The sequence below is a fragment of the Rhinoderma darwinii genome, chromosome 1 (assembly GCF_050947455.1).
Source record: "Rhinoderma darwinii isolate aRhiDar2 chromosome 1, aRhiDar2.hap1, whole genome shotgun sequence".
Taxonomy (NCBI): Eukaryota; Metazoa; Chordata; class Amphibia; order Anura; family Rhinodermatidae; genus Rhinoderma; species Rhinoderma darwinii.
In genome coordinates, this window is record NC_134687.1 from 248085155 (window position 1) to 248110745 (window position 25591).

General features: G+C 41.8%; 111 pseudogenes; all 111 read right to left on the reverse strand.

The window, feature by feature from the left end:
- Positions 1-19: 19 nt before the first annotated feature.
- Positions 20-138, reverse strand: LOC142736943 (5S ribosomal RNA; annotated as a pseudogene).
- A 253-nt stretch (positions 139-391) lies between these two features.
- On the reverse strand, positions 392-510 carry LOC142715948 (5S ribosomal RNA; annotated as a pseudogene).
- Positions 511-577: 67 nt separating this feature from the next.
- Positions 578-696, reverse strand: LOC142735973 (5S ribosomal RNA; annotated as a pseudogene).
- A 67-nt stretch (positions 697-763) lies between these two features.
- Positions 764-882, reverse strand: LOC142726921 (5S ribosomal RNA; annotated as a pseudogene).
- A 253-nt stretch (positions 883-1135) lies between these two features.
- On the reverse strand, positions 1136-1254 carry LOC142735649 (5S ribosomal RNA; annotated as a pseudogene).
- Positions 1255-1321: 67 nt separating this feature from the next.
- LOC142704155 (5S ribosomal RNA) lies at positions 1322-1440 on the reverse strand (annotated as a pseudogene).
- A 67-nt stretch (positions 1441-1507) lies between these two features.
- LOC142665334 (5S ribosomal RNA) lies at positions 1508-1626 on the reverse strand (annotated as a pseudogene).
- Positions 1627-1879: 253 nt separating this feature from the next.
- On the reverse strand, positions 1880-1998 carry LOC142705356 (5S ribosomal RNA; annotated as a pseudogene).
- A 67-nt stretch (positions 1999-2065) lies between these two features.
- On the reverse strand, positions 2066-2184 carry LOC142725953 (5S ribosomal RNA; annotated as a pseudogene).
- A 67-nt stretch (positions 2185-2251) lies between these two features.
- Positions 2252-2370, reverse strand: LOC142738419 (5S ribosomal RNA; annotated as a pseudogene).
- A 253-nt stretch (positions 2371-2623) lies between these two features.
- On the reverse strand, positions 2624-2742 carry LOC142737229 (5S ribosomal RNA; annotated as a pseudogene).
- Positions 2743-2809: 67 nt separating this feature from the next.
- LOC142694706 (5S ribosomal RNA) lies at positions 2810-2928 on the reverse strand (annotated as a pseudogene).
- A 67-nt stretch (positions 2929-2995) lies between these two features.
- LOC142696355 (5S ribosomal RNA) lies at positions 2996-3114 on the reverse strand (annotated as a pseudogene).
- A 67-nt stretch (positions 3115-3181) lies between these two features.
- Positions 3182-3300, reverse strand: LOC142736758 (5S ribosomal RNA; annotated as a pseudogene).
- A 67-nt stretch (positions 3301-3367) lies between these two features.
- On the reverse strand, positions 3368-3486 carry LOC142738528 (5S ribosomal RNA; annotated as a pseudogene).
- Positions 3487-3553: 67 nt separating this feature from the next.
- On the reverse strand, positions 3554-3672 carry LOC142737039 (5S ribosomal RNA; annotated as a pseudogene).
- A 253-nt stretch (positions 3673-3925) lies between these two features.
- On the reverse strand, positions 3926-4044 carry LOC142736286 (5S ribosomal RNA; annotated as a pseudogene).
- Positions 4045-4108: 64 nt separating this feature from the next.
- LOC142738108 (5S ribosomal RNA) lies at positions 4109-4227 on the reverse strand (annotated as a pseudogene).
- Positions 4228-4294: 67 nt separating this feature from the next.
- Positions 4295-4413, reverse strand: LOC142726854 (5S ribosomal RNA; annotated as a pseudogene).
- A 253-nt stretch (positions 4414-4666) lies between these two features.
- LOC142694827 (5S ribosomal RNA) lies at positions 4667-4785 on the reverse strand (annotated as a pseudogene).
- Positions 4786-4852: 67 nt separating this feature from the next.
- Positions 4853-4971, reverse strand: LOC142738405 (5S ribosomal RNA; annotated as a pseudogene).
- Positions 4972-5038: 67 nt separating this feature from the next.
- Positions 5039-5157, reverse strand: LOC142737537 (5S ribosomal RNA; annotated as a pseudogene).
- A 625-nt stretch (positions 5158-5782) lies between these two features.
- On the reverse strand, positions 5783-5901 carry LOC142736806 (5S ribosomal RNA; annotated as a pseudogene).
- Positions 5902-5968: 67 nt separating this feature from the next.
- Positions 5969-6087, reverse strand: LOC142736014 (5S ribosomal RNA; annotated as a pseudogene).
- Positions 6088-6154: 67 nt separating this feature from the next.
- On the reverse strand, positions 6155-6273 carry LOC142699476 (5S ribosomal RNA; annotated as a pseudogene).
- Positions 6274-6340: 67 nt separating this feature from the next.
- LOC142726932 (5S ribosomal RNA) lies at positions 6341-6459 on the reverse strand (annotated as a pseudogene).
- Positions 6460-6526: 67 nt separating this feature from the next.
- On the reverse strand, positions 6527-6645 carry LOC142670069 (5S ribosomal RNA; annotated as a pseudogene).
- A 67-nt stretch (positions 6646-6712) lies between these two features.
- Positions 6713-6831, reverse strand: LOC142665981 (5S ribosomal RNA; annotated as a pseudogene).
- A 67-nt stretch (positions 6832-6898) lies between these two features.
- Positions 6899-7017, reverse strand: LOC142687765 (5S ribosomal RNA; annotated as a pseudogene).
- Positions 7018-7084: 67 nt separating this feature from the next.
- Positions 7085-7203, reverse strand: LOC142674145 (5S ribosomal RNA; annotated as a pseudogene).
- Positions 7204-7270: 67 nt separating this feature from the next.
- Positions 7271-7389, reverse strand: LOC142695125 (5S ribosomal RNA; annotated as a pseudogene).
- Positions 7390-7456: 67 nt separating this feature from the next.
- Positions 7457-7575, reverse strand: LOC142667925 (5S ribosomal RNA; annotated as a pseudogene).
- A 67-nt stretch (positions 7576-7642) lies between these two features.
- On the reverse strand, positions 7643-7761 carry LOC142676652 (5S ribosomal RNA; annotated as a pseudogene).
- Positions 7762-7828: 67 nt separating this feature from the next.
- On the reverse strand, positions 7829-7947 carry LOC142680905 (5S ribosomal RNA; annotated as a pseudogene).
- Positions 7948-8014: 67 nt separating this feature from the next.
- Positions 8015-8133, reverse strand: LOC142730130 (5S ribosomal RNA; annotated as a pseudogene).
- A 67-nt stretch (positions 8134-8200) lies between these two features.
- LOC142738385 (5S ribosomal RNA) lies at positions 8201-8319 on the reverse strand (annotated as a pseudogene).
- Positions 8320-8386: 67 nt separating this feature from the next.
- LOC142693279 (5S ribosomal RNA) lies at positions 8387-8505 on the reverse strand (annotated as a pseudogene).
- A 439-nt stretch (positions 8506-8944) lies between these two features.
- On the reverse strand, positions 8945-9063 carry LOC142735878 (5S ribosomal RNA; annotated as a pseudogene).
- A 253-nt stretch (positions 9064-9316) lies between these two features.
- Positions 9317-9435, reverse strand: LOC142737809 (5S ribosomal RNA; annotated as a pseudogene).
- A 67-nt stretch (positions 9436-9502) lies between these two features.
- Positions 9503-9621, reverse strand: LOC142697074 (5S ribosomal RNA; annotated as a pseudogene).
- Positions 9622-10060: 439 nt separating this feature from the next.
- Positions 10061-10179, reverse strand: LOC142701944 (5S ribosomal RNA; annotated as a pseudogene).
- Positions 10180-10246: 67 nt separating this feature from the next.
- LOC142737980 (5S ribosomal RNA) lies at positions 10247-10365 on the reverse strand (annotated as a pseudogene).
- A 67-nt stretch (positions 10366-10432) lies between these two features.
- LOC142737291 (5S ribosomal RNA) lies at positions 10433-10551 on the reverse strand (annotated as a pseudogene).
- Positions 10552-10618: 67 nt separating this feature from the next.
- Positions 10619-10737, reverse strand: LOC142737044 (5S ribosomal RNA; annotated as a pseudogene).
- Positions 10738-10804: 67 nt separating this feature from the next.
- On the reverse strand, positions 10805-10923 carry LOC142672147 (5S ribosomal RNA; annotated as a pseudogene).
- A 67-nt stretch (positions 10924-10990) lies between these two features.
- LOC142738183 (5S ribosomal RNA) lies at positions 10991-11109 on the reverse strand (annotated as a pseudogene).
- Positions 11110-11176: 67 nt separating this feature from the next.
- On the reverse strand, positions 11177-11295 carry LOC142679164 (5S ribosomal RNA; annotated as a pseudogene).
- Positions 11296-11363: 68 nt separating this feature from the next.
- LOC142729042 (5S ribosomal RNA) lies at positions 11364-11482 on the reverse strand (annotated as a pseudogene).
- Positions 11483-11549: 67 nt separating this feature from the next.
- On the reverse strand, positions 11550-11668 carry LOC142675643 (5S ribosomal RNA; annotated as a pseudogene).
- Positions 11669-12107: 439 nt separating this feature from the next.
- On the reverse strand, positions 12108-12226 carry LOC142694949 (5S ribosomal RNA; annotated as a pseudogene).
- Positions 12227-12293: 67 nt separating this feature from the next.
- On the reverse strand, positions 12294-12412 carry LOC142674917 (5S ribosomal RNA; annotated as a pseudogene).
- A 253-nt stretch (positions 12413-12665) lies between these two features.
- LOC142695070 (5S ribosomal RNA) lies at positions 12666-12784 on the reverse strand (annotated as a pseudogene).
- A 67-nt stretch (positions 12785-12851) lies between these two features.
- Positions 12852-12970, reverse strand: LOC142681882 (5S ribosomal RNA; annotated as a pseudogene).
- A 67-nt stretch (positions 12971-13037) lies between these two features.
- LOC142684097 (5S ribosomal RNA) lies at positions 13038-13156 on the reverse strand (annotated as a pseudogene).
- Positions 13157-13223: 67 nt separating this feature from the next.
- On the reverse strand, positions 13224-13342 carry LOC142736605 (5S ribosomal RNA; annotated as a pseudogene).
- Positions 13343-13409: 67 nt separating this feature from the next.
- Positions 13410-13528, reverse strand: LOC142692642 (5S ribosomal RNA; annotated as a pseudogene).
- A 67-nt stretch (positions 13529-13595) lies between these two features.
- Positions 13596-13714, reverse strand: LOC142719366 (5S ribosomal RNA; annotated as a pseudogene).
- A 253-nt stretch (positions 13715-13967) lies between these two features.
- LOC142695191 (5S ribosomal RNA) lies at positions 13968-14086 on the reverse strand (annotated as a pseudogene).
- A 70-nt stretch (positions 14087-14156) lies between these two features.
- Positions 14157-14275, reverse strand: LOC142737399 (5S ribosomal RNA; annotated as a pseudogene).
- A 67-nt stretch (positions 14276-14342) lies between these two features.
- LOC142686488 (5S ribosomal RNA) lies at positions 14343-14461 on the reverse strand (annotated as a pseudogene).
- A 253-nt stretch (positions 14462-14714) lies between these two features.
- LOC142736025 (5S ribosomal RNA) lies at positions 14715-14833 on the reverse strand (annotated as a pseudogene).
- Positions 14834-14900: 67 nt separating this feature from the next.
- On the reverse strand, positions 14901-15019 carry LOC142735222 (5S ribosomal RNA; annotated as a pseudogene).
- A 253-nt stretch (positions 15020-15272) lies between these two features.
- Positions 15273-15391, reverse strand: LOC142737434 (5S ribosomal RNA; annotated as a pseudogene).
- Positions 15392-15458: 67 nt separating this feature from the next.
- LOC142736054 (5S ribosomal RNA) lies at positions 15459-15577 on the reverse strand (annotated as a pseudogene).
- Positions 15578-15644: 67 nt separating this feature from the next.
- Positions 15645-15763, reverse strand: LOC142710963 (5S ribosomal RNA; annotated as a pseudogene).
- Positions 15764-15830: 67 nt separating this feature from the next.
- LOC142738082 (5S ribosomal RNA) lies at positions 15831-15949 on the reverse strand (annotated as a pseudogene).
- A 67-nt stretch (positions 15950-16016) lies between these two features.
- On the reverse strand, positions 16017-16135 carry LOC142700475 (5S ribosomal RNA; annotated as a pseudogene).
- A 67-nt stretch (positions 16136-16202) lies between these two features.
- Positions 16203-16321, reverse strand: LOC142736705 (5S ribosomal RNA; annotated as a pseudogene).
- Positions 16322-16388: 67 nt separating this feature from the next.
- On the reverse strand, positions 16389-16507 carry LOC142738131 (5S ribosomal RNA; annotated as a pseudogene).
- Positions 16508-16574: 67 nt separating this feature from the next.
- LOC142710875 (5S ribosomal RNA) lies at positions 16575-16693 on the reverse strand (annotated as a pseudogene).
- A 253-nt stretch (positions 16694-16946) lies between these two features.
- LOC142687589 (5S ribosomal RNA) lies at positions 16947-17065 on the reverse strand (annotated as a pseudogene).
- Positions 17066-17318: 253 nt separating this feature from the next.
- On the reverse strand, positions 17319-17437 carry LOC142687600 (5S ribosomal RNA; annotated as a pseudogene).
- A 253-nt stretch (positions 17438-17690) lies between these two features.
- On the reverse strand, positions 17691-17809 carry LOC142726943 (5S ribosomal RNA; annotated as a pseudogene).
- Positions 17810-17876: 67 nt separating this feature from the next.
- Positions 17877-17995, reverse strand: LOC142726954 (5S ribosomal RNA; annotated as a pseudogene).
- A 67-nt stretch (positions 17996-18062) lies between these two features.
- Positions 18063-18181, reverse strand: LOC142684018 (5S ribosomal RNA; annotated as a pseudogene).
- A 67-nt stretch (positions 18182-18248) lies between these two features.
- On the reverse strand, positions 18249-18367 carry LOC142735683 (5S ribosomal RNA; annotated as a pseudogene).
- Positions 18368-18434: 67 nt separating this feature from the next.
- Positions 18435-18553, reverse strand: LOC142695147 (5S ribosomal RNA; annotated as a pseudogene).
- A 67-nt stretch (positions 18554-18620) lies between these two features.
- On the reverse strand, positions 18621-18739 carry LOC142670863 (5S ribosomal RNA; annotated as a pseudogene).
- Positions 18740-18806: 67 nt separating this feature from the next.
- Positions 18807-18925, reverse strand: LOC142736423 (5S ribosomal RNA; annotated as a pseudogene).
- Positions 18926-18992: 67 nt separating this feature from the next.
- LOC142692069 (5S ribosomal RNA) lies at positions 18993-19111 on the reverse strand (annotated as a pseudogene).
- A 67-nt stretch (positions 19112-19178) lies between these two features.
- LOC142736607 (5S ribosomal RNA) lies at positions 19179-19297 on the reverse strand (annotated as a pseudogene).
- A 67-nt stretch (positions 19298-19364) lies between these two features.
- LOC142695313 (5S ribosomal RNA) lies at positions 19365-19483 on the reverse strand (annotated as a pseudogene).
- Positions 19484-19550: 67 nt separating this feature from the next.
- On the reverse strand, positions 19551-19669 carry LOC142695435 (5S ribosomal RNA; annotated as a pseudogene).
- Positions 19670-19736: 67 nt separating this feature from the next.
- On the reverse strand, positions 19737-19855 carry LOC142690433 (5S ribosomal RNA; annotated as a pseudogene).
- Positions 19856-19922: 67 nt separating this feature from the next.
- LOC142695557 (5S ribosomal RNA) lies at positions 19923-20041 on the reverse strand (annotated as a pseudogene).
- Positions 20042-20294: 253 nt separating this feature from the next.
- Positions 20295-20413, reverse strand: LOC142695678 (5S ribosomal RNA; annotated as a pseudogene).
- A 67-nt stretch (positions 20414-20480) lies between these two features.
- On the reverse strand, positions 20481-20599 carry LOC142688922 (5S ribosomal RNA; annotated as a pseudogene).
- Positions 20600-20666: 67 nt separating this feature from the next.
- On the reverse strand, positions 20667-20785 carry LOC142667065 (5S ribosomal RNA; annotated as a pseudogene).
- Positions 20786-20852: 67 nt separating this feature from the next.
- LOC142724262 (5S ribosomal RNA) lies at positions 20853-20971 on the reverse strand (annotated as a pseudogene).
- A 67-nt stretch (positions 20972-21038) lies between these two features.
- Positions 21039-21157, reverse strand: LOC142666464 (5S ribosomal RNA; annotated as a pseudogene).
- A 67-nt stretch (positions 21158-21224) lies between these two features.
- LOC142680916 (5S ribosomal RNA) lies at positions 21225-21343 on the reverse strand (annotated as a pseudogene).
- Positions 21344-21410: 67 nt separating this feature from the next.
- On the reverse strand, positions 21411-21529 carry LOC142719488 (5S ribosomal RNA; annotated as a pseudogene).
- A 67-nt stretch (positions 21530-21596) lies between these two features.
- Positions 21597-21715, reverse strand: LOC142672345 (5S ribosomal RNA; annotated as a pseudogene).
- A 67-nt stretch (positions 21716-21782) lies between these two features.
- LOC142707220 (5S ribosomal RNA) lies at positions 21783-21901 on the reverse strand (annotated as a pseudogene).
- A 67-nt stretch (positions 21902-21968) lies between these two features.
- On the reverse strand, positions 21969-22087 carry LOC142695810 (5S ribosomal RNA; annotated as a pseudogene).
- Positions 22088-22154: 67 nt separating this feature from the next.
- LOC142680111 (5S ribosomal RNA) lies at positions 22155-22273 on the reverse strand (annotated as a pseudogene).
- A 67-nt stretch (positions 22274-22340) lies between these two features.
- On the reverse strand, positions 22341-22459 carry LOC142736326 (5S ribosomal RNA; annotated as a pseudogene).
- Positions 22460-22526: 67 nt separating this feature from the next.
- On the reverse strand, positions 22527-22645 carry LOC142707375 (5S ribosomal RNA; annotated as a pseudogene).
- A 256-nt stretch (positions 22646-22901) lies between these two features.
- On the reverse strand, positions 22902-23020 carry LOC142736608 (5S ribosomal RNA; annotated as a pseudogene).
- Positions 23021-23087: 67 nt separating this feature from the next.
- LOC142711483 (5S ribosomal RNA) lies at positions 23088-23206 on the reverse strand (annotated as a pseudogene).
- Positions 23207-23273: 67 nt separating this feature from the next.
- Positions 23274-23392, reverse strand: LOC142735651 (5S ribosomal RNA; annotated as a pseudogene).
- Positions 23393-23459: 67 nt separating this feature from the next.
- LOC142711494 (5S ribosomal RNA) lies at positions 23460-23578 on the reverse strand (annotated as a pseudogene).
- A 67-nt stretch (positions 23579-23645) lies between these two features.
- LOC142735652 (5S ribosomal RNA) lies at positions 23646-23764 on the reverse strand (annotated as a pseudogene).
- Positions 23765-24011: 247 nt separating this feature from the next.
- Positions 24012-24130, reverse strand: LOC142736376 (5S ribosomal RNA; annotated as a pseudogene).
- A 67-nt stretch (positions 24131-24197) lies between these two features.
- Positions 24198-24316, reverse strand: LOC142736255 (5S ribosomal RNA; annotated as a pseudogene).
- Positions 24317-24383: 67 nt separating this feature from the next.
- On the reverse strand, positions 24384-24502 carry LOC142695932 (5S ribosomal RNA; annotated as a pseudogene).
- Positions 24503-24569: 67 nt separating this feature from the next.
- LOC142724422 (5S ribosomal RNA) lies at positions 24570-24688 on the reverse strand (annotated as a pseudogene).
- Positions 24689-24755: 67 nt separating this feature from the next.
- Positions 24756-24874, reverse strand: LOC142696054 (5S ribosomal RNA; annotated as a pseudogene).
- Positions 24875-24941: 67 nt separating this feature from the next.
- Positions 24942-25060, reverse strand: LOC142674675 (5S ribosomal RNA; annotated as a pseudogene).
- A 67-nt stretch (positions 25061-25127) lies between these two features.
- On the reverse strand, positions 25128-25246 carry LOC142737300 (5S ribosomal RNA; annotated as a pseudogene).
- A 66-nt stretch (positions 25247-25312) lies between these two features.
- On the reverse strand, positions 25313-25431 carry LOC142735764 (5S ribosomal RNA; annotated as a pseudogene).
- Positions 25432-25591: the final 160 nt, after the last annotated feature.

Below are 25591 nucleotides of genomic sequence, written 5' to 3' on the forward strand. Positions count from 1 at the left end.
TCTAAACGACATAATAAAAAGTCAATAGCACCACGGATTCCCAGACAGTCTCCCACACTGGTACTAGCGAGGCCTTAAGCTGTGTAACTTCTGCGATCTGACGAGAGCAGGGACATTCAGCTTAGAATGGCCATTGACATTAAATGCTTTAATCCATAGTCCTTTTTAATCTATTGTGAAACAAAATCTAAACAACATAATAAAAAGTCAACCGCATCACGGATTCCCAGACAGTCTCCCACACTGGTACTAGCGAGGCGTTAAGCTGTGTAACTTCTGCGATCTAACGAGAGCAGGCACATTCAGCTTAGAATGAGCATTGACTTTAAATGCTTTAATCCATAGTCCTTTTTAATCGATTGTGAAACAAAATCTAAACGACATAATAAAAAGTCAACTGCACCACGGATTCCCAGACAGTCTCCCACACTGGTACTAGCGAGGCCTTAAGCTGTGTAACTTCTGCGATCTGACGAGAGCAGGCACATTCAGCTTAGAATGGCCATTGACATTAAAAGCCTTAATCCATAGTCCTATTTAATCTATTGTGAAACAAAATCTAAACAACATAATAAAAAGTCAACCGCACCACGGATTCCAAGACAGTCTCCCACACTGGTACTAGCGAGGCCTTAAGCTGTGTAACTTCTGCGATCTGACGAGAGCAGGCACATTCAGCTTAGAATGGCCATTGACATTAAATGCTTTAATCCATAGTCCTTTTTAATCGATTGTGAAACAAAATCTAAACGACATAATAAAAAGTCAACCGCACCACGGATTCCCAGACAGTCTCCCACACTGGTACTAGCGAGGCCTTAAGCTGTGTAACTTCTGCGATCTGACGAGAGCAGGGACATTCAGCTTAGAATGGCCATTGACATTAAATGCTTTAATCCATAGTCCTTTTTAATCGATTGTGAAACAAAATCTAAACGACATAATAAAAATTCAACCGCACCACGGATTCCCAGACAGTCTCCCAAACTGGTACTAGCAAGGCGTTAAGCTGTGTAACTTCTGCGATCTGACGAGAGCAGGGACATTCAGCTTAGAATGGCCATTGATATTAAATTCTTTAATCCATAGTCCTTTTTAATCGATTGTGAAACAAAATCTAAACGACATAATAAAAAGGCAACCGCACCACGGATTCCCAGACAGTCTCCCACACTGGTACTAGCGAGGCCTTAAGCTGTGTAACTTCTGCGATCTGACGAGAGCAGGCACATTCAGCTTAGAATGGCCATTGACGTTAAATGCTTTAATCCATAGTCCTATTTAATCTATTGTGAAACAAAATCTAAACGAGATAATAAAAAGTCAACCGCACCACGGATTCCCAGACAGTCTCCCACACTGGTACTAGCGAGGCGTTAAGCTGTGTAACTTCTGCGATCTAACGAGGGCAGGCACATTCAGCTTAGAATGGCAATTGACGTTAAATGCTTTAATCCATAGTCCTTTTTAATCGATTGTGAAACAAAATCTAAACGACATAATAAAAAGTCAATCGCACCACGGATTCCCAGACAGTCTCCCACACTGGTACTAGCGAGGCCTTAAGCTGTGTAACTTCTGCGATCTGACGAGAGCACGCACATTCAGCTTAGAATGGCCATTAACGTTAAATGCTTTAATCCATAGTCCTATTTAATCTATTGTGAAACAAAATCTAAACGACATAATAAAAAGTCAACCGCACCACAGATTCCCAGACAGTCTCCCACACTGGTACTAGCGAGGCGTTAAGCTGTGTAACTTCTGCGATCTAACGAGGGCAGGCACATTCAGCTTAGAATGGCCATTGACATTAAAAGCCTTAATCCATAGTCCTATTTAATCTATTGTGAAACAAAATCTAAACAACATAATGAAAAGTCAACCGCACTACGGATTCCCAGACAGTCTCCCACACTGATACTAGCGAGGCCTTAAGCTATGTAACTTCTGCGATCTGACGAGAGCAGGCACATTCAGCTTAGAATGGCCATTGACATTAAATGCTTTAATCCATAGTCCTTTTTAATCGATTGTGAAACAAAATCTAAACGACATAATAAAAAGTCAACCGCACCACGGATTCCCAGACAGTCTCCCACACTGGTACTAGCGAGGCCTTAAGCTGTGTAACTTCTGCGTTCTGACGAGAGCAGGCACATTCAGCTTAGAATGGCCATTGACGTTAAAGGCTTTAATCCATAGTCCTATTTAATCTATTGTGAAACAAAATCTAAACGACATAATAAAAAGTCAACCGCACCACGGATTCCCAGACAGTCTCCCACACTGGTACTAGCGAGGCCTTAAGCTGTGTAACTTCTGCGATCTGACGAGAGCACGCACATTCAGCTTAGAATGGCCATTAACGTTAAATGCTTTAATCCATAGTCCTATTTAATCTATTGTGAAACAAAATCTAAACGACATAATAAAAAGTCAACCGCACCACAGATTCCCAGACAGTCTCCCACACTGGTACTAGCGAGGCGTTAAGCTGTGTAACTTCTGCGATCTAACGAGGGCAGGCACATTCAGCTTAGAATGGCCATTGACATTAAATGCTTTAATCCATAGTCCTTTTTAATCGATTGTGAAACAAAATCTAAACGACATAATAAAAAGTCAACTGCACCACGGATTTCCAGACAGTCTCCCACACTGGTACTAGCGAGGCCTTAAGCTGTGTAACTTCTGCGTTCTGACGAGAGCAGGGACATTCAGCTTAGAATGGCCATTGACGTTAAATGCTTTAATCCATAGTCCTATTTAATCGATTGTGAAACAAAATCTAAACGACATAATAAAAAGTCAACCGCACCACGGATTCCCAGACAGTCTCCCACACTGGTACTAGCGAGGCCTTAAGCTGTGTAACTTCTGCGATCTGACGAGAGCAGGCACATTCAGCTTAGAATGGCCATTGACATTAAATGCTTTAATCCATAGTCCTTTTTAATCGATTGTGAAACAAAATCTAAACGACATAATAAAAATTCAACCGCACCACGGATTCCCAGACAGTCTCCCACACTGGTACTAGCGAGGCCTTAAGCTGTGTAACGTCTGCGTTCTGACGAGAGCTGGCACATTCAGCTTAGAATGGCCATTGACGTTAAATGCTTTAATCCATAGTCCTATTTAATCTATTGTGAAACAAAATCTAAACGACATAATAAAAAGTCAACCGCACCACGGATTCCCAGACAGTCTCCCACACTGGTACTAGCGAGGTCTTAAGCTGTGTAACTTCTGCGATCTGATGAGAGCAGGCACATTCAGCTTAGAATGGCCATTGTCATTAAATGCTTTAATCCATAGTCCTTTTTAATCGATTGTGAAACAAAATCTAAACGACATAATAAAAAGTCAACCGCACCATGGATTCCCAGACAGTCTCCCACACTGGTACTAGCGAGGCCTTAAGCTGTGTAACTTCTGCGATCTGACGAGAGCAGGGACATTCAGCTTAGAATGGCCATTGACAGTAAAGGCTTTAATCCATAGTCCTTTTTAATCGATTGTGAAACAAAATCTAAACGACATAATAAAAACTCAACCGCACCACAGATTCCCAGACAGTCTCCCACACTGGTACTAGCGAGGCCTTAAGCTGTGTAACTTCTGCGTTCGGACGAGAGCAGGCACATTCAGCTTAGAATGGCCATTGACGTTAAATGTTTTAATCCATAGTCATATTTAATCTATTGTGAAACAAAATCTAAACGACATAATAAAAAGTCAACCGCACCACGGATTCCCAGACAGTCTACCACACTGGTACTAGCGAGGCGTTAAGCTGTGTAACTTCTGCGCTCTAACGAGAGCAGGCACATTCAGCTTAGAATGGCCATTGACTTTAAATGCTTTAACCCATAGTCCTTTTTAATCGATTGTGAAACAAAATCTAAACGACATAATAAAAAGTCAACCACACCACAAATTCCCAGACAGTCTCCCACACTGGTACTAGCGAGGCCTTAAGCTGTGTAACTTCTGCGATCTGACGAGAGCAGGCACATTCAGCTTAGAATGGCCATTGACATTAAAAGCTTTAATCCATAGTCCTATTTAATCTATTGTGAAACAAAATCTAAACATAATAAAAAGTCAACCGCACCACGGATTCCCAGACAGTCTCCCACACTGGTACTAGCGAGGACTTAAGCTATGTAATTTCTGCGTTCTGACGAGAGCAGGCACATTCAGCTTAGAATGGCCATTGACGTTAAATGCTTTAATCCATAGTCCTTTTTAATCGATTGTGAAACAAAATCTAAACGACATAATAAAAAGTCAATAGCACCACGGATTCCCAGACAGTCTCCTACACTGGTACTAGCGAGGCCTTAAGCTGTGTAACTTCTGCGATCTGACGAGAGCAGGGACATTCAGCTTAGAATGGCCATTGACATTAAATGCTTTAATCCATAGTCCTTTTTAATCGATTGTGAAACAAAATCTAAACGACATAATAAAAATTAAACCGCACAACGGATTCCGAGACAGTCTCCCACACTGGTACTAGCGAGGCCTTAAGCTGGGTAACTTCTGCGATCTGACGAGAGCAGGCACATTCAGCTTAGAATGGCCATTGACATTAAATGATTTAATCCATAGTCCTATTTAATCTATTGTGAAACAAAATCTAAACGACATAATAAAAAGTCAACCGCACCACGGATTCCCAGACAGTCTCCCACACTGGTACTAGCGAGGCCTTAAGCTGTGTAACTTCTGCGATCTGACGAGAGCAGGCACATTCAGCTTAGAATGGCCATTGACATTAAAAGCCTTAATCCATAGTCCTATTTAATCTATTGTGAAACAAAATCTAAACAACATAATAAAAAGTCAACCGCACCACGCATTCCCAGACAGTCTCCCACGCGGGTACCAGCGAGGCCTTAAGCTGTGTAACTTCTGCGATCTGACGAGAGCAGGCACATTCAGCTTAGAATGGCCATTGACGTTAAATGATTTAATCCATAGTCCTATTTAATCTATTGTGAAACAAAATCTAAACGACATAATAAAAAGTCAACCTCACCACAGATTCCCAGACAGTCTCCCACACTGGTACTAGCGAGGCCTTAAGCTGTGTAACTTCTGCGTTCGGACGAGAGCAGGCACATTCAGCTTAGAATGGCCATTGACGTTAAATGCTTTAATCCATAGTCCTATTTAATCTATTGTGAAACAAAATCTAAACGACATAATAAAAAGTTAACCGCACCACGGATTCCCAGACAGTCTCCCACACTGGCACTAGCGAGGCGTTAAGCTGGGTAACTTCTGCGATCTGACGAGAGCAGGCACATTCAGCTTAGAATGGCCATTGACGTTAAATGATTTAATCCATAGTCCTATTTAATCTATTGTGAAACAAAATCTAAACGACATAATAAAAAGTCAACCGTACCACGGATTCCCAGACAGTCTCCCACACTGTTACTAAGGAGGCGTTAAGCTGTGTAACTTCTGCGTTCTGACGAGAGCAGGCACATTCAGCTTAGAATGGCCATTGACGTTAAATGATTTAATCCATAGTCCTATTTAATCTATTGTGAAACAAAATCTAAATGACATAATAAAAAGTCAACCGCACCACGGATTCCCAGACAGTCTCCCACACTTTTACTAGCGAGGCGTTAAGCTGTGTAACTTCTGCGATCTAACGAGGGCAGGCACATTCACCTTAGAATGGCCATTGACATTAAATGCTTTAATCCATAGTCCTTTTTAATCGATTGTGAAACAAAATCTAAACGACATAATAAAAAGTCAACCGCACCACGGATTCCCAGACAGTCTCCCACACTGGTACTAGCGAGGCCTTAAGCTGTGCAACTTCTGCGTTCTGACGAGAGCAGGCACATTCAGCTTAGAATGGCCATTGACATTAAAAGCCTTAATCCATAGTCCTATTTAATCTATTGTGAAACAAAATCTAAACAACATAATAAAAAGTCAACCGCACCACGGATTCCCAGACAGTCTCCCACACTGGTACTAGCGAGGCCTTAAGCTGTGTAACTTCTGCGATCTGACGAGAGCAGGCACATTCAGCTTAGAACGGCCATTGACATTAAATGCTTTAATCCATAGTCCTTTTTAATCGATTGTGAAACAAAATCTAAACGACATAATAAAAAGTCAACCGCACCACGGATTCCCAGACAGTCTCCCACACTGGGACTAGCGAGGCGTTAAGCTGTGTAACTTCTGCGTTCTGACGAGAGCAGGCACATTCAGCTTAGAATGGCCATTGACGTTAAATGCTTTAATCCATAGTCCTATTTAATCTATTGTGAAACAAAATCTAAACGACATAATAAAAAGTCAACCGCACCACGGATTCCCAGACAGTCTCCCACACTGGTACTAGCGAGGCCTTAAGCTGTGTAACTTCTGCGATCTGACGAGAGCAGGGACATTCAGCTTAGAATGGCCATTGACATTAAATGCTTTAATCCATAGTCCTTTTTAATCGATTGTGAAACAAAATCTAAACGACATAATAAAAATTCAACCGCACCACGGATTCCCAGACAGTCTCCCACACTGGTACTAGCGAGGCCTTAAGCTGTGTAACTTCTGCGTTCTGACGAGAGCTGGCACATTCAGCTTAGAATGGCCATTGACGTTAAATGCTTTAATCCATAGTCCTATTTAATCTATTGTGAAACAAAATCTAAACGACATAATAAAAAGTCAACCACACCACGGATTCCCAGACAGTCTCCCACACTGGTACTAGCGAGGCCTTAATCTGTGTAACTTCTGCGATCTGACGAGAGCAGGCACATTCAGCTTAGAATGGCCATTGACATTAAATGCTTTAATCCATAGTCCTTTTTAATCGATTGTGAAACAAAATCTAAACTACATAATAAAAAGTCAACCGCACCACGAATTCCCAGACAGTCTCCCACACTGGTACTAGCGAGGCCTTAAGCTGTGTAACTTCTGCGATCTGACGAGAGGAGGGACATTCAGCTTAGAATGGCCATTGACATTAAATGCTTTAATCCATAGTCCTTTTTAATCGATTGTGAAACAAAATCTAAACGACATAATCAAAATTCAACCGCTCCACTGATTCCCAGACAGTCTCCCACACTGGTACTAGCGAGGCCTTAAGCTGTGTAACTTCTGCGATCTGACGAGAGCAGGCACATTCAGCTTAGAATGGCGATTGACGTTAAATGATTTAATCCATAGTCCTATTTAATCTATTGTGAAACAAAATCTAAACGACATAATAAAAAGGCAACCGCACCACGGATTCCCAGACAGTCACCCACACTGGTACTAGCGAGGCGTTAAGCTGTGTAACTTCTGCGATCTAACGAGAGCAGGCACATTCAGCTTAGAATGGCCATTGACATTAAATGCTTTAATCCATAGTCCTTTTTAATCGATTGTGAAACAAAATCTAAACGACATAATAAAAAGTCAACCGGACCACGGATTCCCAGACAGTCTCCCACACTGGTACTAGCGAGGCCTGAAGCTGTGTAACTTCTGCGATCTGACGAGAGCAGGCACATTCAGCTTAGAATGGCCATTGACATTAAAAGCCTTAATCCATAGTCCTATTTAATCTATTGTGAAACAAAATCTAAACAACATAATAAAAAGTCAACCGCACCACGCATTCCCAGACAGTCTCCCACACTGGTACCAGCGAGGCCTTAAGCTGTGTAACTTCTGCGATCGGACGAGAGCAGGGAAATTCAGCTTAGAATGGCCATTGACATTAAAGGCTTTAATCCATAGTCCTTTTTAATCGATTGTGAAACAAAATCTAAACGACATAATAAATAGTCAACCGCACCACGGATTCCCAGACAGTCTCCCACACTGGTACTAGCGAGGCGTTAAGCTGTGTAACTTCTGCGATCTAACGAGAGCAGGCACATTCAGCTTAGAATGGCCATTGACTTTAAATGCTTTAATCCATAGTCCTTTTTAATCGATTGTGAAACAAAATCTAAACGACATAATAAAAAGTCAACCGCACCACAGATTCCCAGACAGTCTCCCACACTGGTACTAGCGAGGCCTTAAGCTGTGTAACTTCTGCGATCTGACGAGAGCAGGCACATTCAGCTTAGAATGGCCATTGACCTTAAAAGCCTTAATCCATAGTCCTATTTAATCTATTGTGAAACAAAATCTAAACAACATAATAAAAAGTCAACCGCACCACGGATTCCCAGACAGTCTCCCACACTGGTACTAGCGAGGACTTAAGCTATGTAACTTCTGCGTTCTGACGAGAGCAGGCACATTCAGCTTAGAATGGCCATTGACGTTAAATGCTTTAATCCATAGTCCTTTTTAATCGATTGTGAAACAAAATCTAAACGACATAATAAAAAGTCAACAGCACCACGGATTCCCAGACAGTCTCCCACACTGGTACTAGTGAGGCCTTAAGCTGTGTAACTTCTGCGATCTGACGAGAGCAGGGACATTCAGCTTAGAATGGCCATTGACATTAAATGCTTTAATCCATAGTCCTTTTTAATCGATTGTGAAACAAAATCTAAACGACATAATAAAAATTCAACCGCACAACCGATTCCGAGACAGTCTCCCACACTGGTACTAGCGAGGCCTTAAGCTGGGTAACTTCTGCGATCTGACGAGAGCAAGCACATTCAGCTTAGAATGGCCATTGACGTTAAATGATTTAATCCATAGTCCTATTTAATCTATTGTGAAACAAAATCTAAACGACATAATAAAAAGTCAACCACACCACGGATTCCCAGACAGTCTCCCACACTGGTACTAGGGAGGCGTTAAGCTGTGTAACTTCTGCGATCTAACGAGAGCAGGCACATTCAGCTTAGAATGGCCATTAACATTAAATGCTTTAATCCAAAGTCCTTTTTAATCGATTGTGAAACAAAATCTAAACGACATAATAAAAAGTCAACCGCACCACGGATTCCCAGACAGTCTCCCACACTGGTACTAGCGAGGCCTTAAGCTGTGTAACTTCTGCGATCTGACGAGAGCAGGCACATTCAGCTTAGAATGGCCATTGATATTAAAAGCTTTAATCCATAGTCCTATTTAATCTATTGTGAAACAAAATCTAAACAACATAATAAATAGTCAACCGCACCACAGATTCCCAGACAGTCTCCCACACTGGTACTAGCGAGGCCTTAAGCTGTGTAATTTCTGCGATCTAACGAGAGCATGCACATTCATCTTAGAATGGCCATTGCCATTAAAAGCCTTAATCCATAGTCCTATTTAATCTACTGTGAAACAAAATCTAAACAACATAATAAAAAGTCAACCGCACCACGGATTCCCAGACAGTCTCCCACACTGGTACTAGCGAGGGCTTAAGCTGTGTAACTTCTGCGATCTGACGAGAGCAGGCACATTCAGCTTAGAATGGCCATTGACGTTAAATGCTTTAATCCATAGTCCTTTTTAATCGATTGTGAAACAAAATCTAAACGACATAATAAAATGTCATCCGCACCACGGATTCCCAGACAGTCTCCCACACTGGTACTAGCGAGGCCTTAAGCTGTGTAACTTCTGCGATCTGACAAGAGCAGGCACATTCAGCTTAGAATGGCCATTGACATTAAATGCTTTAATCCATAGTCCTTTTTAATCGATTGTGAAACAAAATCTAAACGACATAATAAAAAGGCAACCGCACAACGGATTCCCAGACAGTCTCCCACACTGGTACTAGCAAGGCCTTAAGATGTGTAACTTCTGCGATCTGACGAGAGCAGGCACATTCAGCTTAGAATGGCCATTGACATTAAATGCTTTAATCCATAGTCCTTTTTAATCGATTGTGAAACAAAATCTAAACGACATAATAAAAAGTCAACCGCACCACGGATTCCCAGACAGTCTCCCACACTGGTACTAGCGAGGCCTTAAGCTGTGTAACTTCTGCGATTTGACGAGAGAAGGCACATTCAGCTTAGAATGGCCATTGACATTAAAAGCCTTAATCCATAGTCCTATTTAATCTATTGTGAAACAAAATCTAAACAACATAATAAAAAGTCAACCGCACCACGCATTCCCAGACAGTCTCCCACACTGGTACCAGCGAGGCCTTAAGCTGTGCAACTTCTGCGATCTGACGAGAGCAGGGACATTCAGCTTAGAATGGCCATTGACATTAAAGGCTTTAATCCATAGTCCTTTTTAATCGATTGTGAAACAAAATCTAAACGACATAATAAAAACTCAACCACACCACGGATTCCCAGACAGTCTCCCACACTGGTACTAGCGAGGCCTTAAGCTGTGTAACTTCTGCGATCTGATGAGAGCAGGCACATTCAGCTTAGAATGGCCATTGACATTAAATGCTTTAATCCATAGTCCTTTTTAATCGATTGTGAAACAAAATCTAAACGACATAATAAAAAGTCAACAGCACCACGGATTCCTAGACAGTCTCCCACACTGGTACTAGCGAGGCCTTAAGCTGTGTAACTTCTGCGATCTGACGAGAGCAGGGACATTCAGCTTAGAATGGCCATTGACATTAAATGTTTTAATCCATAGTCCTATTTAATCTATTGTGAAACAAAATCTAAACGACATAATGAAAAGTCAACCGCACCACGGATTCCCAGACAGTCTCCCACACTGGTACTAGCGAGGCCTTAAGCTGTGTAATTTCTGCGATCTGACGAGAGCAGGCACATTCAGCTTAGAATGGCCATTGACATTAAATGCTTTAATCCATAGTCCTTTTTAATCGATTGTGAAACAAAATCTAAACGACATAATAAAAAGTCAACCGCACCACGGATTCCCAGACAGTCTCCCACACTGGTACTAGCGAGGCGTTAAGCTGTGTAACTTCTGCGATCTGACGAGAGCAGGAACATTCAGCTTAGAATGGCCATTGACATTAAATGCTTTAATCCATAGTCCTTTTTAATCTATTGTGAAACAAAATCTAAACAACATAATAAAAAGTCAACCGCACCACGGATTCCCAGACAGTCTCCCACACTGGTACTAGCGAGGCCTTAAGCTGTGTAACTTCTGCGATTTGACGAGAGCAGGCACATTCAGCTTAGAATGGCCATTGACATTAAATGCTTTAATCCATAGTCCTTTTTAATCGATTGTGAAACAAAATCTAAACGACATAATAAAAATTCAACCGCACCACGGATTCCCAGACAGTCTCCCACACTGGTACTAGCGAGGCCTTAAGCTGTGTAACTTCTGCGTTCTGACTAGAGCAGGCACATTCAGCTTAGAATGGCCATTGACGTTTAAATGCTTTAATCCATAGTCCTATTTAATCTTTTGTGAAACAAAATCTAAACGACATAATATAAAGTCAACCGCACCACGGATTCCCAGACAGTCTCCCACACTGGTACTAGCGAGGCCTTAAGCTGTGTAATTTCTGCGATCTGACGAGAGCAGGCACATTCAGCTTAGAATGGCCATTAACATTAAATGCTTTAATCCATAGTCCTTTTTAATCGATTGTGAAACAAAATCTAAACGACATAATAAAAAGTCAACCGCACCACGGATTCCCAGACAGTCTCCCACACTGGTACTAGCGAGGCCTTAATCTGTGTAACTTCTGCGATCTGACGAGAGCAGGGACATTAAGCTTAGAATGGCCATTGACATTAAATGCTTTAATCCATAGTCCTTTTTAATCGATTGTGAAACAAAATCTAAACGACATAATAAAAATTCATCCACTCCACGGATTCCCAGACAGTCTCCCACACTGGTACTAGCGAGGCCTTAAGCTGTGTAACTTCTGCGATCTGACGAGAGCAGGCACATTCAGCTTAGAATGGCCATTGACGTTAAATGCTTTAATCCATAGTCCTATTTAATCTATTGTGAAACAAAATCTGAACGACATAATAAAAAGTCAACCGCACCACGGATTCCCAGACAGTCACCCACACTGGTACTAGCGAGGAGTTAAGCTGTGTAACTTCTGCAATCTAACGAGAGCAGGCACATTCAGCTTAGAATGGCCATTGACATTAAATGCTTTAATCCATAGTCCTTTTTAATCGATTGTGAAACAAAATCTAAACGACATAATAAAAAGTCAACCGCACCACGGATTCCCAGACAGTCTCCCACACTGGTACTAGCGAGGCCTTAAGCTGTGTAACTTCTGCGATCTGACGAGAGCAGGCACATTCAGCTTAGAATGGCCATTGACATTAAAAGCCTTAATCCATAGTCCTATTTAATCTATTGTGAAACAAAATCTAAACAACATAATGAAAATTCAACCGCACCACGGATTCCCAGACAGTCTCCCACACTAGTACTAGCGAGGCCTTAAGCTGTGTAACTTCTGCGTTTTGACGAGAGCAGGCACATTCAGCTTAGAATGGCCATTGACGTTAAATGCTTTAATCCATAGTCCTATTTAATCTATTGTGAAACAAAATCTAAACGACATAATAAAAAGTCAACCGCACCACGGATTCCCAGACAGTCTCCCACACTGGCACTAGCGAGGCGTTAAGCTGTGTAACTTCTGCGATCTAACTAGAGCAGGCACATTCAGCTTAGAATGGCCATTGACATTAAATGCTTTAATCCATAGTCCTTTTTAATCGATTGTGAAACAAAATCTAAACGACATAATAAAAAGTCAACCGCACCACGGATTCCCAGACAGTCTCCCACACTGGTACTAGCGAGGCCTTAAGCTGTGTAACTTCTGCGATCTGACGAGAGCAGGCACATTCAGCTTAGAATGGCCATTGACATTAAAAGCCTTAATCCATAGTCCTATTTAATCTATTGTGAAACAAAATCTAAACAACATAATAAAAAGTCAACCGCGCCACGGATTCCCAGACAGTCTCCCACACTGGTACTAGGGAGGCCTTAAGCTGTGTAACTTCTGCGATCTGACGAGAGCAGGGACATTCAGCTTAGAATGGCCATTGACATTAAAGGCTTTAATCCATAGTCCTTTTTAATCGATTGTGAAACAAAATCTAAACGACATAATAAAAATTCAACCGCACCACGGATTCCCAGACAATCTCCCACACTGGTACTAGCGAGGCCTTAAGCTGTGTAATTTCTGCGATCTGACGAGAGCAGGGACATTCAGCTTAGAATGGCCATTGACATTAAATGCTTTAATCCATAGTCCTTTTTAATCGATTGTGAAACAAAATCTAAACGACATAATAAAAATTCAACCGCACCACGGATTCCCAGACAGTCTCCCACACTGGTACTAGCGAGGCCTTAAGCTGTGTAACTTCTGCGATCTGACGAGAGCAGGCACATTCAGCTTAGAATGGCCATTGACGTTATATGCTTTAATCCATAGTCCTATTTAATCTATTGTGAAACAAAATCTAAACGACATAATAAAAAGTCAACCGCACCACGGATTCCCAGACAGTCTCCCACACTGGTACTAGCAAGGCATTAAGCTGTGTAACTTCTGCGATCTAACGAGAGCAGGCACATTCAGCTTAGAATGGCCATTGACATTAAATGCTTTAATCCATAGTCCTTTTTAATCGATTGTGAAACAAAATCTAAACGACATAATAAAAAGTCAAACGCACCACGGATTCCCAGACAGTCTCCCACACTGGTACTAGCGAGGCCTTAAGCTGTGTAACTTCTGCGATCTGACGAGAGCAGGCACATTCAGCTTAGAATGGCCTTTGACATTAAAAGCCTTAATCCATAGTCCTATTTAATCTATTGTGAAACAAAATCGAAACAACATAATAAAAAGTCAACCTCACCACGGATTCCCAGACAGTCTCCCACACTGGTACTAAGGAGGCCTTAAGCTGTGTAACTTCTGCGATATGACGAGAGCAGGGACATTCAGCTTAGAATGGCCATTGACATTAAAGGCTTTAATCCATAGTCCTTTTTAATCGATTGTGAAACAAAATCTAAACGACATAATAAAAAGTCAACCGCACCACGGATTCCCAGACAGTCTCCCACACTGGTACTAGCGAGGCCTTAAGCTGTGTAACTTCTGCGATCTGACGAGAGCAGGCACATTCAGCTTAGAATGGCCATTGACATCAAAAAATGCTTTAATCCATAGTCCTTTTTAATCGATTGTGAAACAAAATCTAAACGACATAATAAAAAGTCAACCGCACCACGGATTCCCAGACAGTCTCCCACACTGGTACTAGCGAGGCCTTAAGCTGTGTAACTTCTGCGTTCTGACGAGAGCAGGCACATTCAGCTTAGAATGACCATTGACATTAAAAGCCTTAATCCATAGTCCTATTTAATCTATTGTGAAACAAAATCTAAACAACATAATAAAAAGTCAACCGCACCACGGATTCCCAGACAGTCTCCCACACTGGTACTAGCGAGGCCTTAAGCTGTGTAACTTCTGCGATCTGACGAGAGAAGGGACATTCAGCTTAGAATGGCCATTGACATTAAAGGCTTTAATCCATAGTCCTTTTTAATAGATTGTGAAACAAAATCTAAACGACATAATAAAAATTCAACCGCACCACGGATTCCCAGACAGTCTCCCACACTGATACTAGCGAGGCCTTAAGCTGTGTAACTTCTGCGTTCTGACCAGAGCAGGCACATTCAGCTTAGAATTGCCATTGACATTAAATGCTTTAATCCATAGTCCTATTTAATCTATTGTGAAACAAAATCTAAACGACATAATAAAAAGTCAACTGCACCACGGATTCCCAGACAGTCTCCCACACTGGTACTAGCGAGGCCTTAAGCTGTGTAACTTCTGCGATCTGACGAGAGCAGGCACATTCAGCTTAGAATGGCCATTGATATTAAATGCTTTAATCCATAGTACTTTTTAATCGATTGTGAAACAAAATCTAAACGACATAATAAAAATTCAACCGCACCACGGATTCCCAGACAGTCTCCCACACTGGTACTAGCGAGGCCTTAAGCTGTGTAACTTCTGCGTTCTGACGAGAGCAGGCACATTCAGCTTAGAATGGCCATTGACGTTAAATGCTTTAATCCATAGTCCTATTTAATCTATTGTGAAAAAAAATCTAAACGACATAATAAAAAGTCAACCGCACCACGGATTCCCAGACAGTCTCCCACACTGATACTAGCGAGGCGTTAAGCTGTGTAACTTCTGCGATCTAACGAGAGCAAGCACATTCAGCTTAGAATGGCCATTGACAGTAAATGCTTTAATCCATAGTCCTTTTTAATCGATTGTGAAACAAAATCTAAACGACATAATAAAAAGTCAAACGCACCACGGATTCCCAGACAGTCTCCCACACTGGTACTAGCGAGGCCTTAAGCTGTGTAACTTCTGCGATCTGACGAGAGCAGGGACATTCAGCTTAGAATGGCCATTGACATAAAATGCTTTAATCCATAGTCCTTTTTAATCGATTGTGAAACAAAATCTAAACGACATAATAAAAATTCAACCGCACCACGAATTCCCAGACAGTCTCCCACACTGGTACTAGCGAGGCCTTAAGCTGTGTAACTTCTGCGATCTGACGAGAGCAGGCACATTCAGCTTAGAATGGCCATTGACGTTAAATGCTTTAATCCATAGTCCTATTTAATCTATTGTGAAACAAAATCTAAACGACATAATAAAAAGTCAACCGTACCACGGATTCCCAGACAGTCTCCCACACTGGTACTAGCGAGGCGTTAAGCTGTGTAACTTCTGCGATCTAACGAGAGCAGGGACATTCAGCTTAGAATGGCCATTGACATTAAATGCTTTAATCCATAGTCCTTTTTAATCGATTGTGAAACAAAATCTAAACGACATAATAAAAAGTCAACCGCACCACGGATTCCCAGACAGTCTCCCACACTGGTACTAGCGAGGCCTTAAGCTGTGTAACTTCTGAGATCTGACGAGAGCAGGGACATTCAGCTTAGAATGGCCATTGACATTAAATGCTTTAATCCATAGTCCTTTTTAATCGATTGTGAAACAAAATCTAAACGACATAATAAAAATTCAACCGCACCACGGATTCCCAAACAGTCTCCCACACTGGTACTAGCGAGGCCTTAAGCTGTGTAACTTCTGCGTTCTGACGAGAGAAGGCACATTCAGCTTAGAATGGCCATTGACGTTAAATGCTTTAATCCATAGTCCTATTTAATCTATTGTGAAACAAAATCTAAACGACATAATAAAAAGTCAACCGCACCACGGATTCCCAGACAGTCTCCCACACTGGTACTAGCGAGGCCTTAAGCTGTGTAACTTCTGCGTTCTGACCAGAGCAGGCACATTCAGCTTAGAATGGCCATTGACGTTAAATGCTTTAATCCATAGTCCTTTTTAATCGATTGTGAAACAAAATCTAAACAACATAATAATAAGTCAACCGCACCACGGATTCCCAGACAGTCTCCCACACTGGTACTAGCGAGGCGTTAAGCTGTGTAACTTCTGCGATCTGATGAGAGCAGGCACATTCAGCTTAGAATGGCCATTGACATTAAATGCTTTAATCCATAGTCCTTTTTAATCGATTGTGAAACAAAATCTAAACGACATAATAAAAAGTCAACCGCACCACGGATTTCCAGACAGTCTCCCACACTGGTACTAGCGAGGCGTTAAGCTGTGTAACTTCTGCGATCTAACGAGAGCAGGCACATTCAGCTTAGAATGGCCATTGACATTAAATGCTTTAATCCATAGTCCTTTTTAATCGATTGTGAAACAAAATCTAAACGACATAATAAAAAGTCAACCGCACCACGGATTCCCAGACAGTCTCCCACACTGGTACTAGCGAGGCGTTAAGCTGTGTAACTTCAGCGATCTAACGAGAGCAGGCACATTCAGCTTAGAATGGCCTTTGACGTTAAATGCTTTAATCCATAGTCCTTTTTAATCGATTGTGAAACAAAATCTAAACAACATAATAATAAGTCAACCGCACCACGGATTCCCAGACAGTCTCCCACACAGGTACTAGCGAGGCGTTAAGCTGTGTAACTTCTGCGATCTAACGAGAGCAGGCACATTCAGCTTAGAATGGCCATTGACATTAAATGCTTTAATCCATAGTCCTTTTTAATCGATTGTGAAACAAAATCTAAACGACATAATAAAAAGTCAACCGCACCACGGATTCCCAGACAGTCTCCCACACTGGTACTAGCGAGGCTTTAAGCTGTGTAACTTCAGCGATCTAACGAGAGCAGGCACATTCAGCTTAGAATGGCCTTTGACGTTAAATGCTTTAATCCATAGTCCTTTTTAATCGATTGTGAAACAAAATCTAAACAACATAATAATAAGTCAACCGCACCACGGATTCCCAGACAGTCTCCCACACAGGTACTAGCGAGGCGTTAAGCTGTGTAACTTCTGCGATCTAACGAGAGCAGGCACATTCAGCTTAGAATGGCCATTGACATTAAATGCTTTAATCCATAGTCCTTTTTAATCGATTGTGAAACAAAATCTAAACGACATAATAAAAAGTCAACCGCACCACAGATTCCCAGACAGTCTCCCACACTGGAACAAGCGAGGACTTAAGCTGTGTAACTTCTGCGATCTGACGAGAGCAGTCACATTCAGCTTAGAATGGCCATTGACATTAAAAGCCTTAATCCATAGTCCTATTTAATCTATTGTGAAACAAAATCTAACCAACATAATAAAAAGTCAACCGCACCACGGATTCCCAGACAGTCTCCCACACTGGTACTAGCGAGGCCTTAAGCTGTGTAACTTCTGCGATCTGACGAGAGCAGGGACATTCAGCTTAGAATGGCCATTGACATTAAATGCTTTAATCCATAGTCTTTTTTAATCGATTGTGAAACAAAATCTAAACGACATAATAAAAAGTCAACCGCACCACGGATTCCCAGACAGTCTCCCACACTGGTACTAGCGAGGCCTTAAGCTGTGTAACTTCTGCGATCTGACGAGAGCAGGGACATTCAGCTTAGAATGGCCATTGACATTAAATGCTTTAATCCATAGTCCTTTTTAATCGATTGTGAAACAAAATCTAAACGACATAATAAAAACTCAACCGCACCACGGATTCCCAGACAGTCTCCCACACTGGTACTAGCGAGGCCTTAAGCTGTGTAACTTCTGCGTTCTGACCAGAGCAGGCACATTCAGCTTAGAATGGCCATTGACGTTAAATGCTTTAATCCATAGTCCTATTTAATCTATTGTGAAACAAAATCGAAACGACATAATAAAAAGTCAACCGCACCACGGATTCCCAGACAGTCTCCCACTCTGGTACTAGCGAGGCCTTAAGCTGTGTAACTTCTGCGTTCTGACCAGAGCAGGCACATTCAGCTTAGAATGGCCATTGACGTTAATTGCTTTAATCCATAGTCCTATTTAATCTATTGTGAAACAAAATCGAAACGACATAATAAAAAGTCAACCGCACCACGGATTCCCAGACAGTCTCCCACACTGGTACTAGCGAGGCGTTAAGCTGTGTAACTTCTGCGATCTAACGAGAGCAGGCACATTCAGCTTAGAATGGCCATTAACATTAAATGCTTTAATCCATAGTCCTTTTTAATCGATTGTGAAACAAAATCTAAACGACATAATAAAAAGTCAACCGCACCACGGATTCCCAGACAGTCTCCCACACTGGTACTAGCGAGGCGTTAAGCTGTGTAACTTCTGCGATCTGACGAGAGCAGGCACATTCAGCTTAGAATGGCCATTGACATTAAATGCTTTAATCCATAGTCCTTTTTAATCGATTGTGAAACAAAATCTAAACGACATAATAAAAAGTCAAACGCACCACTGATTCCCAGACAGTCTCCCACACTGGTACTAGCGAGGCCTTAAGCTGTGTAACTTCTGCGATCTGACGAGAGCAGGCACATTCAGCTTAGAATGGCCTTTGACATTAAAAGCCTTAATCCATAGTCCTATTTAATCTATTGTGAAACAAAATCTAAACAACATAATAAAAAGTCAACCGCACCACGGATTCCCAGACAGTCTCCCACACTGGTACTAGCGAGGCGTTAAGCTGTGTAACTTCTGCGATCTAACGAGAGCAGGGACATTCAGCTTAGAATGGCCATTGACATTAAAGGCTTTAATCCATAGTCCTTTTTAATCGATTGTGAAACAAAATCTAAACGACATAATAAAAATTCAACCGCACCACGGATTCCCAGACAGTCTCCCACACTGGTACTAGCGAGGCCTTAAGCTGTGTAACTTCTGCGATCTGACGAGAGCAGGCACATTCAGCTTAGAATGGCCATTGACGTTAAATGCTTTAATCCATAGTCCTATTTAATCTATTGTGAAACAAAATCTAAACGACATAATAAAAAGTCAACCGCACCACGGATTCCCAGACAGTCTCCCACACTGGTACTAGCGAGGCCTTAAGCTGTGTAACTTCTGCGATCTGACGAGAGCAGGCACATTCAGCTTAGAATGGCCATTGACATTAAATGCTTTAATCCATAGTCCTTTTTAATCGATTGTGAAACAAAATCTAAACGACATAATAAAAAGTCAACCGCACCACGGATTCCCAGACAGTCTCCCACACTGGTACTAGCGAGGCCTTAAGCTGTGTAACTTCTGCGATCTGACGAGAGCAGGCACATTCAGCTTAGAATGGCCATTGACATTAAATGCTTTAATCCATAGTCCTTTTTAATCGATTGTGAAACAAAATCTAAACGACATAATAAAAAGTCAACCGCACCACGGATTCCCAGACAGTCTCCCACACTGGTACTAGTGAGGCCTTAAGCTGTGTAACTTCAGCGATCTGACGAGAGCAGGCACATTCAGCTTAGAATGCCCATTGACACTAAATGCTTTAATCCATAGTCCTTTTTAATCGATTGTGAAACAAAATCTAAACGACATAATAAAAAGTCAACCGCACCACGGATTCCCAGACAGTCTCCCACACTGGTACTAGCGAGGCCTTAAGCTGTGTAACTTCTGCGATCTGACGAGAGCAGGCACATTCAGCTTAGAATGGCCATTGACGTTATATGCTTTCATCCATAGTCCTATTTAATCTATTGTGAAACAAAATCTAAACGACATAATAAAAAGTCAACCGCACCACGGATTCCCAGACAGTCTCCCACACTGGTACTAGCGAGGCGTTAAGCTGTGTAACTTCTGCGATCTAACTAGAGCAGGCACATTCAGCTTAGAATGCCCATTGACATTAAATGCTTTAATCCATAGTCCTTTTTAATCGATTGTGAAACAAAATCTAAACGACATAATAAAAAGTCAACCGCACCACGGATTCCCAGACAGTCTCCCACACTGGTACTAGCGAGGCCTTAAGCTGTGTAACTTCTGCGATCTGACGAGAGCAGGCACATTCAGCTTAGAATGGCCATTGACATTAAAAGCCTTAATCCATAGTCCTATTTAATCTATTGTGAAACAAAATCTAAACAACATAATAAAAAGTCAACCGCGCCACGGATTCCCAGACAGTCTCCCACAATGGTACTAGGGAGGCCTTAAGCTGTGTAACTTCTGCGATCTGACGAGAGCAGGGACATTCAGCTTAGAATGGCCATTGACATTAAAGGCTTTAATCCATAGTCCTTTTTAATCGATTGTGAAACAAAATCTAAACGACATAATAAAAATTCAACCGCACCACGGATTCCCAGACAGTCTCCCACACTGGTACTAGCGAGGCCTTAAGCTGTGTAACTTCTGCGATCTGACGAGAGCAGGCACATTCAGCTTAGAATTGCCATTGACCTTAAATGCTTTAATCCATAGTCCTTTTTAATCGATTGTGAAACAAAATCTAAACGACATAATAAAAAGTCAACCGCACCACGGATTCCCAGACAGTCTCCCACACTGGTACTAGCGAGGCCTTAAGCTGTGTAATTTCTGCGATCTGACGAGAGCAGGGACATTCAGCTTAGAATGGCCATTGACATTAAATGCTTTAATCCATAGTCCTTTTTAATCGATTGTGAAACAAAATCTAAACGACATAATAAAAATTCAACCACACCACGGATTCCCAGACAGTCTCCCACACTGGTACTAGCGAGGCCTTAAGCTGTGTAACTTCTGCGATCTGACGAGAGCAGGCACATTCAGCTTAGAATGGCCATTGACGTTATATGCTTTAATCCATAGTCCTATTTAATCTATTGTGAAACAAAATCTAAACGACATAATAAAAAGTCAACCGCACCACGGATTCCCAGACAGTCTCCCACACTGGTACTAGCGAGGCGTTAAGCTGTGTAACTTCTGCGATCTAACGAGAGCAGGCACATTCAGCTTAGAATGGCCATTGACATTAAATGCTTTAATCCATAGTCCTTTTTAATCGATTGTGAAACAAAATCTAAACGACATAATAAAAAGTCAAACGCACCACGGATTCCCAGACAGTCTCCCACACTGGTACTAGCGAGGCCTTAAGCTGTGTAACTTCTGCGATCTGACGAGAGCAGGCACATTCAGCTTAGAATGGCCTTTGACATTAAAAGCCTTAATCCATAGTCCTATTTAATCTATTGTGAAACAAAATCTAAACAACATAATAAAAAGTCAACCGCACCACGGATTCCCAGACAGTCTCCCACACTGGTACTAAGGAGGCCTTAAGCTGTGTAACTTCTGCGATCTGACGAGAGCAGGGACATTCAGCTTAGAATGGCCATAGACATTAAAGGCGTTAATCCATAGTCCTTTTTAATCGATTGTGAAACAAAATCTAAACGACATAATAAAAATTCAACCGCACCACGGATTCCCAGACAGTCTCCCACACTGGTACTAGCGAGGCCTTAAGCTGTGTAACTTCTGCATTCTGACCAGAGCAGGCACATTCAGCTTAGAATGGCCATTGACATTAAATGCTTTAATCCATAGTCCTATTTAATCTATTGTGAAACAAAATCTAAACGACATAATAAAAAGTCAACCGCACCACGGATTCCCAGACAGTCTCCCACACTGGTACTAGCGAGGCCTTAAGCTGTGTAACTTCTGCGATCTGACGAGAGCAGGCACATTCAGCTTAGAATGGCCATTGACATTAAATGCTTTAATCCATAGTACTTTTTAATCGATTGTGAAACAAAATCTAAACGACATAATAAAAAGTCATCCGCACCACGGATTCCCAGACAGTCTCCCACACTGGTACTAGCGAGGCCTTAAGCTGTGTAACTTCTGCGATCTGACGAGAGCAGGCACATTCAGCTTAGAATGGCCATTGATATTAAATGCTTTAATCCATAGTACTTTTTAATCGATTGTGAAACAAAATCTAAACGACATAATAAAAATTCAACCGCACCACGGATTCCCAGACAGTCTCCCACACTGGTACTAGCGAGGCCTTAAGCTGTGTAACTTCTGCGATCTGACGAGAGCAGGCACATTCAGCTTAGAATGGCCATTGATATTAAATGCTTTAATCCATAGTACTTTTTAATCGATTGTGAAACAAAATCTAAACGACATAATAAAAAGTCAACCGCACCACGGATTCCCAGACAGTCTCCCACACTGGTACTAGCGAGGCCTTAAGCTGTGTAACTTCTGCGATCTGACGAGAGCAGGTACATTCAGCTTAGAATGGCCATTGACATCAAAAAATGCTTTAATCCATAGTCCTTTTTAATCGATTGTGAAACAAAATCTAAACGACATAATCAAAAGTCAACCGCACCATGGATTCCCAGACAGTCTCCCACACTGGTACTAGCGAGGCCTTAAGCTGTGTAACTTCTGCAATCTGACTAGAGCAGGGACATTCTGCTTAGGATGGCCATTGACATTAAGTGTTTTAATCCATAGTCCTTTTTAATCGATTGTGAAACAAAATCTAAACGACATAATAAAAATTCAACCGCACCACGGATTCCCAGACAGTCTCCCACACTGGTACTAGCGAGGCCTTAAGCTGTGTAACTTCTGCGATCTGACGAGAGCAGGCACATTCAGCTTAGAATGGCCATTGACATTAAATGCTTTAATCCATAGTCCTATTTAATCTATTGTGAAACAAAATCTAAACGACATAATAAAAAGTCAACCGCACCGCGAATTCCCAGACAGTCTCTCACACTGGTACTAGCAAGGCGTTAAGCTGTTTAACTTCTGCGATCTAACGAGAGCAGGCACATTCAGCTTAGAATGGCCATTAACATTAAATGCTTTAATCCATAGTCCTTTTTAATCGATTGTGAAACAAAATCTAAACGACATAATAAAAAGGCAACCGCACCACGGATTCCCAGACAGTCTCCCACACTGGTACTAGCGAGGCCTTAAGCTGTGTAACTTCTGCGATCTGACGAGAGCAGGCACATTCAGCTTAGAATGGCCATTGACATTAAATGCTTTAATCCATAGTCCTATTTAATCTATTGTGAAACAAAATCTAAACGACATAATAAAAAGTCAACCGCACCGCGAATTCCCAGACAGTCTCTCACACTGGTACTAGCAAGGCGTTAAGCTGTTTAACTTCTGCGATCTAACGAGAGCAGGCACATTCAGCTTAGAATGGCCATTAACATTAAATGCTTTAATCCATAGTCCTTTTTAATCGATTGTGAAACAAAATCTAAACGACATAATAAAAAGGCAACCGCACCACGGATTCCCAGACAGTCTCCCACACTGGTACTAGCGAGGCCTTAAGCTGTGTAACTTCTGCGATCTGACGAGAGCAGGCACATTCAGCTTAGAATGGCCATTGACATTAAATGCTTTAATCCATAGTCCTATTTAATCTATTGTGAAACAAAATCTAAACGACATAATAAAAAGTCAAACGCACCACGGATTCCAAGACAGTCTCCCACACTAGCGAGGCGTTAAGATGTGTAACTTCTGCGATCTAACGAGAGCAGGCACATTCAGCTTAGAATGGCCATTGGCATTAAATGCTTTAATCCATAGTCCTTTTTAATCGATTGTGAAACAAAATCTAAATGACATAATAAAAAGTCAACCGCACCACCGATTCCCAGACAGTCTCCCACACTGGTACTAGCGAGGCCTTAAGCTGTGTAACTTCTGCGATCTGACGAGAGCAGGCACATTCAGCTTAGAATGGCCATTGACATTAAAAGCCTTAATCCATAGTCCTATTTAATCTATTGTGAAATAAAATCTAAACAACATAATAAAAAATCAACCGCACCACGGATTCCCAGACAGTCTCCCACACTGGTACTAGCGAGGCCTTAAGCTGTGTAACTTCTGCGATCTGACGAGAGCAGGGACATTCAGCTTAGAATGGCCATTGACATTAAATGCTTTAATCCATAGTCCTTTTTAATCGATTGTGAAACAAAATCTAAACGACATAATAAAAAGTCAACCGCACCACGGATTCCCAGACAGTCTCCCACACTGGTACTAGCGAGGCCTTAAGCTGTGTAACTTCTGCGATCTGACGAGAGCAGGCACATTCAGCTTAGAATGGCCATTGACATTAAATGCTTTAATCCATAGTCCTTTTTAATCGATTGTGAAACAAAATCTAAACGACATAATAAAAAGTCAACAGCACCACGGATTCCCAGACAGTCTCCCACACTGGTACTAGCGAGGCCTTAAGCTGTGTAACTTCTGCGATCTGACGAGAGCAGGCACATTCAGCTTAGAATGGCCATTGACATTAAATGCTTTAATCCATAGTCCTTTTTAATCGATTGTGAAACAAAATCTAAACGACATAATAAAAAGTCAACCGCACCACGGATTCCCAGACAGTCTCCCACACTGGTACTAGCGAGGCCTTAAGCTGTGTAACTTCTGCGATCTGACGAGAGCAGGCACATTCAGCTTAGAATGGCCATTGACCCTAAATGCTTTAATCCATAGTCCTTTTTAATCGATTGTGAAACAAAATCTAAACGACATAATAAAAATTAAACCGCACCACGGATTCCCAGACAGTCTCCCACACTGGTACTAGCGAGGCCTTAAGCTGTGTAACTTCTGCGATCTGACGAGAGCAGGCACATTCAGCTTAGAATGGCCATTGACGTTAAATGCTTTAATCCATAGTCCTATTTAATCTATTGTGAAACAAAATCTAAACGACATAATAAAAAGTCAACCGCACCATGGATTCCCAGACAGTCTCCCACACTGGTACTAGCGAGGCCTTAAGCTGTGTAACTTCTGCGATCTGACGAGAGCAGGCACATTCAGCTTAGAATGGCCATTGACACTAAATGCTTTAATCCATAGTCATTTTAATCGATTGTGAAACAAAATCTAAACGACATAATAAAAAGGCAACCGCACCACGGATTCCCAGACAGTCTCCCACACTGGTACTAGCGAGGCCTTAAGCTGTGTAACTTCTGCGTTCTGACGAGAGCAGGCACATTCAGCTTAGAATGGCCATTGGCGTTAAATGTTTTAATCCATAGTCCTATTTAATCTATTGTGAAACAAAATCTAAACGACATAATAAAAAGTCAGCCGGACCAGGGATTCCAAGACAGTCTCCCACACTGGTACTAGCGAGGCCTTAAGCTGTGTAACTTCTGCGATCTGACGAGAGCAGGC